Genomic DNA, 8,201 nt, shown 5'->3' on the forward strand with positions numbered 1-8,201 from the left:
TTCATGTTAAAGAAGACAGAATCACAAAATAATAAGTGAGAAATAAGGTAATAATTGGAAATTCAATGTATGTAGAGCAATGTTCTAATTTCCCCAATGGGAAAAGTTTTTGTAAGGAATCCATAAAATGAATATATACAATAAACCATCTTACATTACAGTAGATATTATTGGCATGTACAGTTTAAATTTTTCAGATTAGGTCCTGATAAGAAAAAAGAATTCTCCATAAAATAATTTTCTTCTATTTAACAAGATACTTTTGTACATAAAGGTTTTCCATCAATTTTTTGGTAGAATTATGTTTTAAACCTTCATAGGATGTGAAATTATAAAGCAGAAAACATGTGTCGTCTCTCTCTGGTGTTCCTGGAATTTCTTTTTTCATCGTATAATCCCATTTATATGGAATATCCAGAATATGCAAATCCATAGAGACAGAAAGCAGACTAGTAATTGCAAAGGGATGAGGAGGAAAGAATAGAGTGTGACTGCTAAAGCGTATAGGATTTTCCTTTATCATCACTGCCTCCCCACAGTGGTGACAGTCATAACCTTATTAGTAAGCTAAAAACCAATGGATTATATATTTCATTTATGTTTGTTTGTAGAGTCTAAGGTCTCACTATGTTGCCTAGGCTGTTCTTGAATTCCTGCCTCAAGCAATTCTCCAGCTCAGCCTCCCCAGCTACTGGGATTACAGGCATAAACCACCATATCCAGTTCTGAATATACACGTCAAAATTGTAAATTTTATTGTATGATATGTATATCTCAGCTAAAAAAAAAAGGAAAACAGGGAGTTCTGTACTGATATGATATAATCTCCAAATATATTAAGTAAAAAAAGAGAGATACAGAATAGTGTGTGCAATGTACTACTATATTCTTAAAAAAATTATACACACATATATATATACACTATCCAGGCATAAAACCTCTCAAAAGACATACGGGAAACCAATAACATTATTTCCTAAAGCGAAGGATCCTGGAGTGCCTGTGGATATTGTGGTCTGGAAGGGAGACCTGACTTTTCAATATGCTCTTTTGTACCTTTTAAATTTTGTATAGAGTACGACACTTCCCTAATTTTCTAATTTATAGAAAGAAAAAAGGAATACTCTGATGCTTTCTCTTTAGTCTTTAGTTTTATTTTAAGAGATCATCTGCATTTTTTTCTGTAATAAACTTAAAACATATCCACCCATTTTGTCAGATTTATTTATTCCTTAGCGATTTGTTGTAAAAGTACAGTTTTTGTCTCAATCCTTAATAATACTATATTCATTATATTTCAGGTGTTTGGGTTTCTCATGGAGGAAAAGAAACACAGGCATAAACCTCTATACTATCCACCTGCTAGTCCTGCACATGATTTGAATAAAGTGTTACTGATACTTGAACAATTTGTATGATGTCGGCAGAGTAATATCAACAAGAATCATTATAAAGTAGCTGGCTTTATAAGTCAAGAGTTATGATATTTGATCCACTGTTAATCCATTTCTAGATCTGATCTAGATTATTTTCTTATTTATTTATTTATTTATTTATTTATTTATTTATTTATTTTTATTTATTTTGAGATGGAGTCTCACTCAGTTGCCCAGGCTGGATTGCAATTGTGCGATCTCAGCTCACTTCAAGCTACACATCCCAGGTTCATGCCATTCTCCTGCTTCAGCCTCCTGAGAAGCCAGGTCTACAGGCACCCACCACCATGCCCCGGCTAATTTTTTTTTTTTTTTTTTTGTATTTTCACTAGAGATGGAGTTACACCATGTTAGCCAGGATAGTCTTGATCTCTTGACCTCGTGATCCACACACCTTGGCCTCCCAAAGTGCCAGGATTACAGGCGTTAGCTACTGCACCCAGCCAATCTGATCTACATTATTTTCTGGATCTTCTGGTATATTGCAGGGCAACTGATGCATGATTTCTTCCTTGTGGGATGTTGTGGCTTCTTCATAAAGAACCTGAATAATCTCACACTGAATATTGTCTGTTAGAGTCTTCTCATTATAACCCCTTGTTTCAAGTCTTTCATACAATACATTGGTATCTGTCCTCAGCACAAAAACTACATGAAACCAGCATTTAAGGAAGAAATCAAAACCTTGGTAATAAACAATAACTCCACCTTCTCTCATTTGGTTATCTAACTCATCAACTAATCTGTCTTCATCTAAAATGGGACAATCATACTCTTCATCATAGCCATCATACAATTGCTCTTCTCAAGATAAATCACCCACATCAATGTATTTCAGTCCTGATATTGATGCAAGTTCTGTGCCTAGTAAGGTTCTTCCAACCCCTGGGGTACTGGTGAGCAGGATGCTGAGAGGCAATGATGGCTTGCTGTGATGGCGCCGAGTGCCTTGTTCACATGTCCTTTGCACTACTGTTCTTGGAATTTCTAAAACAAATCCCAATGCCTCTCAATACCTCCACAACTCCCTTCACACACTTTTGACTTGAGAAACCACATATTTATTTAAAAATTGCATAACATAGAGGTCTCCAGAAATGTGTGCAGATTTCCCCAGTTCCCAAAACTAATGAAATCTAGTCAGATCATGTAGATTCTTACAGATTCTGGGAGGACTTTGGTTTTCAGTGTGAATGCACTGGAAGATTCTGGGAGGGAGAAAGGAAGCCGTAGAATATTGAAGAGCATAGTAAGCATGGGACAGGAACATGTTTCTCTGTGACAGCAAGAAAAATAAAATTAGGCTTTTCTAAAACAATTTCCATTAGAACAGAGATGACCAAACCATATTTAAACTCTTGCTTTCTCTGTGACCTTTGGACCTCTCCTATGGGTTACCTGCTCATTTATTTTTACCTTGCTTTGTATATGGCTGTTGCCTCCTCTCTTTTCACACTGCAGGAATCTTTTCTTTGCTACAGACTATCCACCAGAGTGTTTTTTTTTTTCTTCCCCACAATAGTAATTGGGCTCACCAGAATATGCCCAACTCCCAGCGTCTTCCTCAGGAAAGAATTAAAGCTGTAGTGTATGTGTTGAAATGTTTTTCCTTTCAAGAGATTGCCTAATGAATAGACATGGAGTGCTGAAGGACATGATGGAGTCATACAGATAACAGTTGTGTCTGATGAGAAGAAAGAAAATTGCAGCACTAGAGAAGCTGCAATACCACAGACAGTCAACTGGGGAAGAAAATAGGTAATCAATCTAAAAACAATGAAACAAATTATATTTAACTGAGAAATACACCCAGATTCAGAGAAGAAATACCTGAGAATGCATCTTTGAAGCCCCCAGAATCTATAGCCTGGATGACTGCTGTTAATATCCCCCTTTACTAAGGCAGTTTATTTATTTATTTATTTATTTATTTTTGAGAAAGAATTTTGCTGTGTAGCCCAGGCTGGAGTGCAGTGGAGCAATCTCAGCTCAGTGCAACCTCCGTCTCCTGGGTTCAAGCAATTCTCTTGTCTCAGTCTTCTTAATGGCTGGGATGAGAGGTGCACACCACAATACTCAGCTAATTTTTTTGTATTTTCGGTAGAGACGGGTTTTGCTATGTTAGCCAGTCTGGTCTCAAAATCCTGGCCTCGAGTATCTGCATGTCTTGGTCCCCCAAAGTGCTGGGATAACAGGCCTGAGCTACTGTGCCCAGCCATGGCAGGCTTTAAATGCTAGATTTGATGGACATTGTATAATTTTCCAGATCTTATGAAAAAATTACAAGTCATACGAAGAATTTGGGAAATACACTTCACTGGAAGAAACAAAATAAATATCCAGAAGTTGACTCTTAAGTAATGAAGATTTTTGCATATGTGATAAAGAATTGAAAACAATTAAAATTACTCAGTGAACAAAAATAAAACAAAAATAAACAATTGAATAACATTTAAAAATAATAAATGACCAAAATGTGATATCAACAAAGATATGAAACCTTTTTCTAAAAACCCAACAGAAATTGTGGCATTGAAGGATCCAATAACTGTCATTTACAAATTCGCTACAGAGACACAACAGCAAAAAATGGATCAAAAATAGATTCAGAAAATTAAACATATATTATTCACAAATATTTAGGCCTGGAAACTAGTTTTTGAAAAAAATGGAAAAAAATGAGTGTGAAATATGAGACTTACTGGACAACATCAAGTAGACCAATATATTCAGAGAAAGAGTCTTATAAAAAGAATATAGGAAGAAAATGACATAAATATTATTTGGAAGAAAAAGAGGAGATTCTGAGAACCTTACACGTTTCTGTGATGAAACAAAAATAATAGTAACCAAGAATAATTGATCTGGAAAACACAGTACTTCAAAAATTAGAAAAAATAAAACGTTTTTAAGTTTAAAATAAAAAATCTAATGTTGCTTACTACTAAAATAACCCTAGAAAAAATGCATATGATAGTCAATTATGTTGAAACATAAAATGATGCTGGACAGCATCATAAAACCATATGAAAATATAAAGCTCTCTATTAAATATAAGTATATACACTGATACAAAATTTGCTATTGTAATAATAATGGTGTATTAAATTCTTCAATCTCTGTGAAAATACACACAATATATAGCGACAAAATTTGTAACATTAGTAAGAGAGTGGGGAAAGTAAAAATGAATATATTTTGTAAGCTGTTAACTTGAATTTGAAGGCAAAAGCTGTTTGCCCTGGGGACCTTAGCACTGGGTGAGGGATGAGATAAACCTGCCATTTTGTCTCCCTTAGTTTTTCCATCTCCCCCTACTCTGCATAGGGATTTTTCTTGGTCTGGAGGAATAGTCAGTGTGGACAGGCTCTATTCTGCACACACAGACAGGTGTAGGTAGGCATGGCATCTATAGAGGGGGCCTGGGATTCTAAAAAGAATTAAATATTCAAAAAGTGGAAACCTGAGAATTTTGGGAAAGATTCTCCGGGCTTTGGGCTGGGGAAATGGTAAGTCCTTGCTTCCAGCCATGCGGTTTCTTATCAGAGTTGTTGGGACCATCTTCCTGCAGGTGTCCCGTAGGGAGACATTGCAGGAGATTTAGCCGGTGATGATGGTCCATGAAAAAATGTGTCACTGCACTTGCTTCTCACTGCACCGGGACAGAAACACGCCAAACCACTTCCCAGGGCTGCAAAACAGTGAGGAGATGCAGGAGGTCTCAGGGTTGTGTATGAGGGAAGGCTGGATTGGAAGTTGGGTAGACTGCCTAGAGGAGGGACCCCAAAAGAAGGGCCAGGCAGGACTTCCCCAATCCTTGGAGGTCTTGTGTCACAGATAAGCATATGAATGTAGGATTGGAGCACACGCCTGCTTCTCAGCCTGTCACACCAACACCTTATAACTTCATAGCCCACAAGTTAAAGAGCAGAGTTGTGATTCTAAAAAAATCAGGCAGTATCAAGCCAGCCTTCATATCAGCCCAATAAAATTCTATAAAGATAAATGATGTCTTGCGGAAAAAAGAAATACAAAAAACTTAAAAAGATTCACAGTATTTGAGTGGAGAAATCTGCCCAGTACAGCACCAACTGCTGTGGTGAGATTCACCTGGTTGTAAAGCAAAATCTCTCATGTACTCATGTTCCCTGGGGAAAAGCCACTCATGTTCCCAGGGTCTACCTGCTTGCTAAGAGGAAGTGTGGAAAAGATTTGTAGCTCAATGGTGCCCATAGTTGATCACAGAACCTTTCCTCTTTCCCAAAACAGCCACCATTAAAATTCAGTGAAACACAAACTGGAAGATAGTCCTGAATTTGGAGGCCCTGGGGAGTCCTCAGCACAACCCTGCATTAGGGCTGCCCAAAAAGGCAGCTCTAAATGCTCCATCTACCCAAGACACTAGTGGATAAAAAGCAGTTAGCCTTGTCAGCTCTTCAAGACCCACATGTGATTCAGAGGCATTTGTCAGAAGATTCTTTGTAAGAAAGGATCTCTGCCCACTAGCAGACAGGAGTGTGTGTCTGTGTGAGTGTGTGTGTGTTGAAATTAGAACCCCACCTAATGTGTTCATTATGGAATTTGAAAATGGAAGCCTAAAGTTGAAAATTGAAATCACCCACGAGAGCATCTTGCAAACTATTTTCTGTGCTAGATGCGATGTTTTAAGGTACAGGGCCCTGGTAACATCCTACTTCCCTCTCCTTGAAAGAACTACACACACTATTCAAGGCCTGCTTCCACTTGAGCCGCTCCCAAGAGCAGCTTGAGAGCCTGGGCCCATCTGCCAACTTTAGCAGGGCTGACTAAAGCTGCTTGTTTTTCCCGAGTATCTTCTCCAATGACCTGAGAGGTGGGGGAGACATTGGGGCCAGGATTGAAAAAAGGGATGGGGAGCATGGAGGCCAGAGGCTGAGGACCAGGTTTTCCCACATGGAGGGGTCTGGCCTAGAGGCACTCAAACCAGGGTCAAATTTAGGTGGAGAGATCTGGTCTTGGGTGGCCCTGTGCTGACTACCAGCCTTGAGTCCCTCAAACAGTAGGAAGTGAAAGAATGGCTTGCATATGAGCCTCACTGACAGTGTGCCACCTGTGTACATCTTGCCAGGGACCCAGGAGGGACCATGGTGTCTCCAGAGCCAAGACTGGAAGGTGGAACTCCCAAAGGGAGCAAAGAAGAGGGTCCTAGGTGAAATGAAGACCTTATTTCTGCTTGACCATTCTTGAAGCGCTTTCAGTGCCTAAAAGTGATTAGCATGAGCATCTGGAACCCACTTCCTGGAAACTGCAAGATGCAAAGGGATTTCATGTACCTCTTTGTAATTACAGATTAGGACAAGAAGTGCCCCATCACTGCATCCGCATGGGGCATTTACTGGATCCAGTAAGTCTCTGCCAGCTCCCCACAAACTCCTGGGATGTCATTTTTTCTGGGTCTGTGGACAGACAACCAGGGCACTTGCTCAGTGCCCACTTCCTCCTTGTAGGCCTACAGCCTATTGCTCAACCCCAAGCCCACTAGCCCTTGCTTCCTAAGCCATTCACCACTGGAGCTGCTCAAGTACCACAGCCTGAACTTCACAAAACACTTTGTCATGTCAAGAAAGTAAAGGTAAGGCTGCCGGGCATGGTGGCTCATGCCTGTAATCCCAAAATTTTGGAAGGCCAATGTGGGCAGATCACAAGGTCAGGAGCTTAATATCAGCCTGGCCAATACTGTGAAACTCCACCTCTACTAAGAATGCAAAAATTAGCTGGGCGTGGTGATGCATGCCTGTAGTCCCAGCTGCTCGGAGGCTGAGGCAGAAGAATTCCTTGAATCCGGTGGGTGAAGGTTGCAGTGAGCTGAAATCATGTTGATTCACTCCAGTTTGGGTGACAGAGTGAGATTTCTTCTCAAAAAATATAGAATAGAATAGAATAGAATAGAATAGAATAGAATAGAATAGAAAGGAATAGAATAGAATAGATGAAATAAAATAGAATAAAATATAAAATAAAATAAAATGTAATGTCACTGTTTCATCTCCCCCTGACCTGTGTCATGTTCCAGGGGCTTATTGGATGAACCAGCCAGCCAAAACTCCAGAGTTTCCACCCAAACAATCTGCCCCCACTGCTTGAGTTCCCTCTAGGGAGCTGTCAGTATGACAGGGGGCATCCACGGGAGTGGTGGCCATTTGCTTCTATCTGACCTCAGGGCAGATTATCAGGGCAAGAAGATCCTAGAGCAGATGGAAGTCTCAGAGAAGTAGCCTATGGCAGTGTTCTGGGTTCAGTGGGCTCTGTATCTCCCTCTCCCCTTATTGTCACGAGGTCCAGAACCACACACTCACCCAGATCACTGCTCCATTGCACGTGTGCAGCTGGATGGCTCCCCAGGCAGAGGCTGCCATGGACTGTGTGCACACAGAGAATGCCTACACCTTGAGGCCGTACTATGAGGAGAACATTCCTGAACAGGGTCATGCAGACTGATCCTGCCCTCAGTGGGAACCCCCTTCCTCCTGCGTACTACACAGAATTCTGTGCACTTTCCTGGAGGCTCCATGCTGGGTCTTTTCATTTGGAAATTTGAGGTTGTCCATAGGGAGGTAACAAAAGAGACTTCTCCTCCATTTGGAAAAAAAAAAAAGAAGAAAGAACGAAAAGGGAGACTTCTCAGAGCACATTGTGGGGCACAGGCTGAGCCTTTGCCTCCCTCCCTGGTCCCTCTATGGTCCCAGGACTGAAAGAAGGAGCTGCAGACAATGAGGGAACTGCTCT

General features: G+C 40.3%; 1 pseudogene; it reads right to left on the reverse strand.

The window, feature by feature from the left end:
- Positions 1 to 1,866: 1,866 nt before the first annotated feature.
- LOC129053326 (adenylate kinase isoenzyme 6-like) lies at positions 1,867 to 7,904 on the reverse strand (annotated as a pseudogene).
- Positions 7,905 to 8,201: the final 297 nt, after the last annotated feature.

Source organism: Pongo abelii, chromosome Y (assembly GCF_028885655.2).
Source record: "Pongo abelii isolate AG06213 chromosome Y, NHGRI_mPonAbe1-v2.0_pri, whole genome shotgun sequence".
NCBI lineage: Eukaryota > Metazoa > Chordata > Mammalia > Primates > Hominidae > Pongo > Pongo abelii.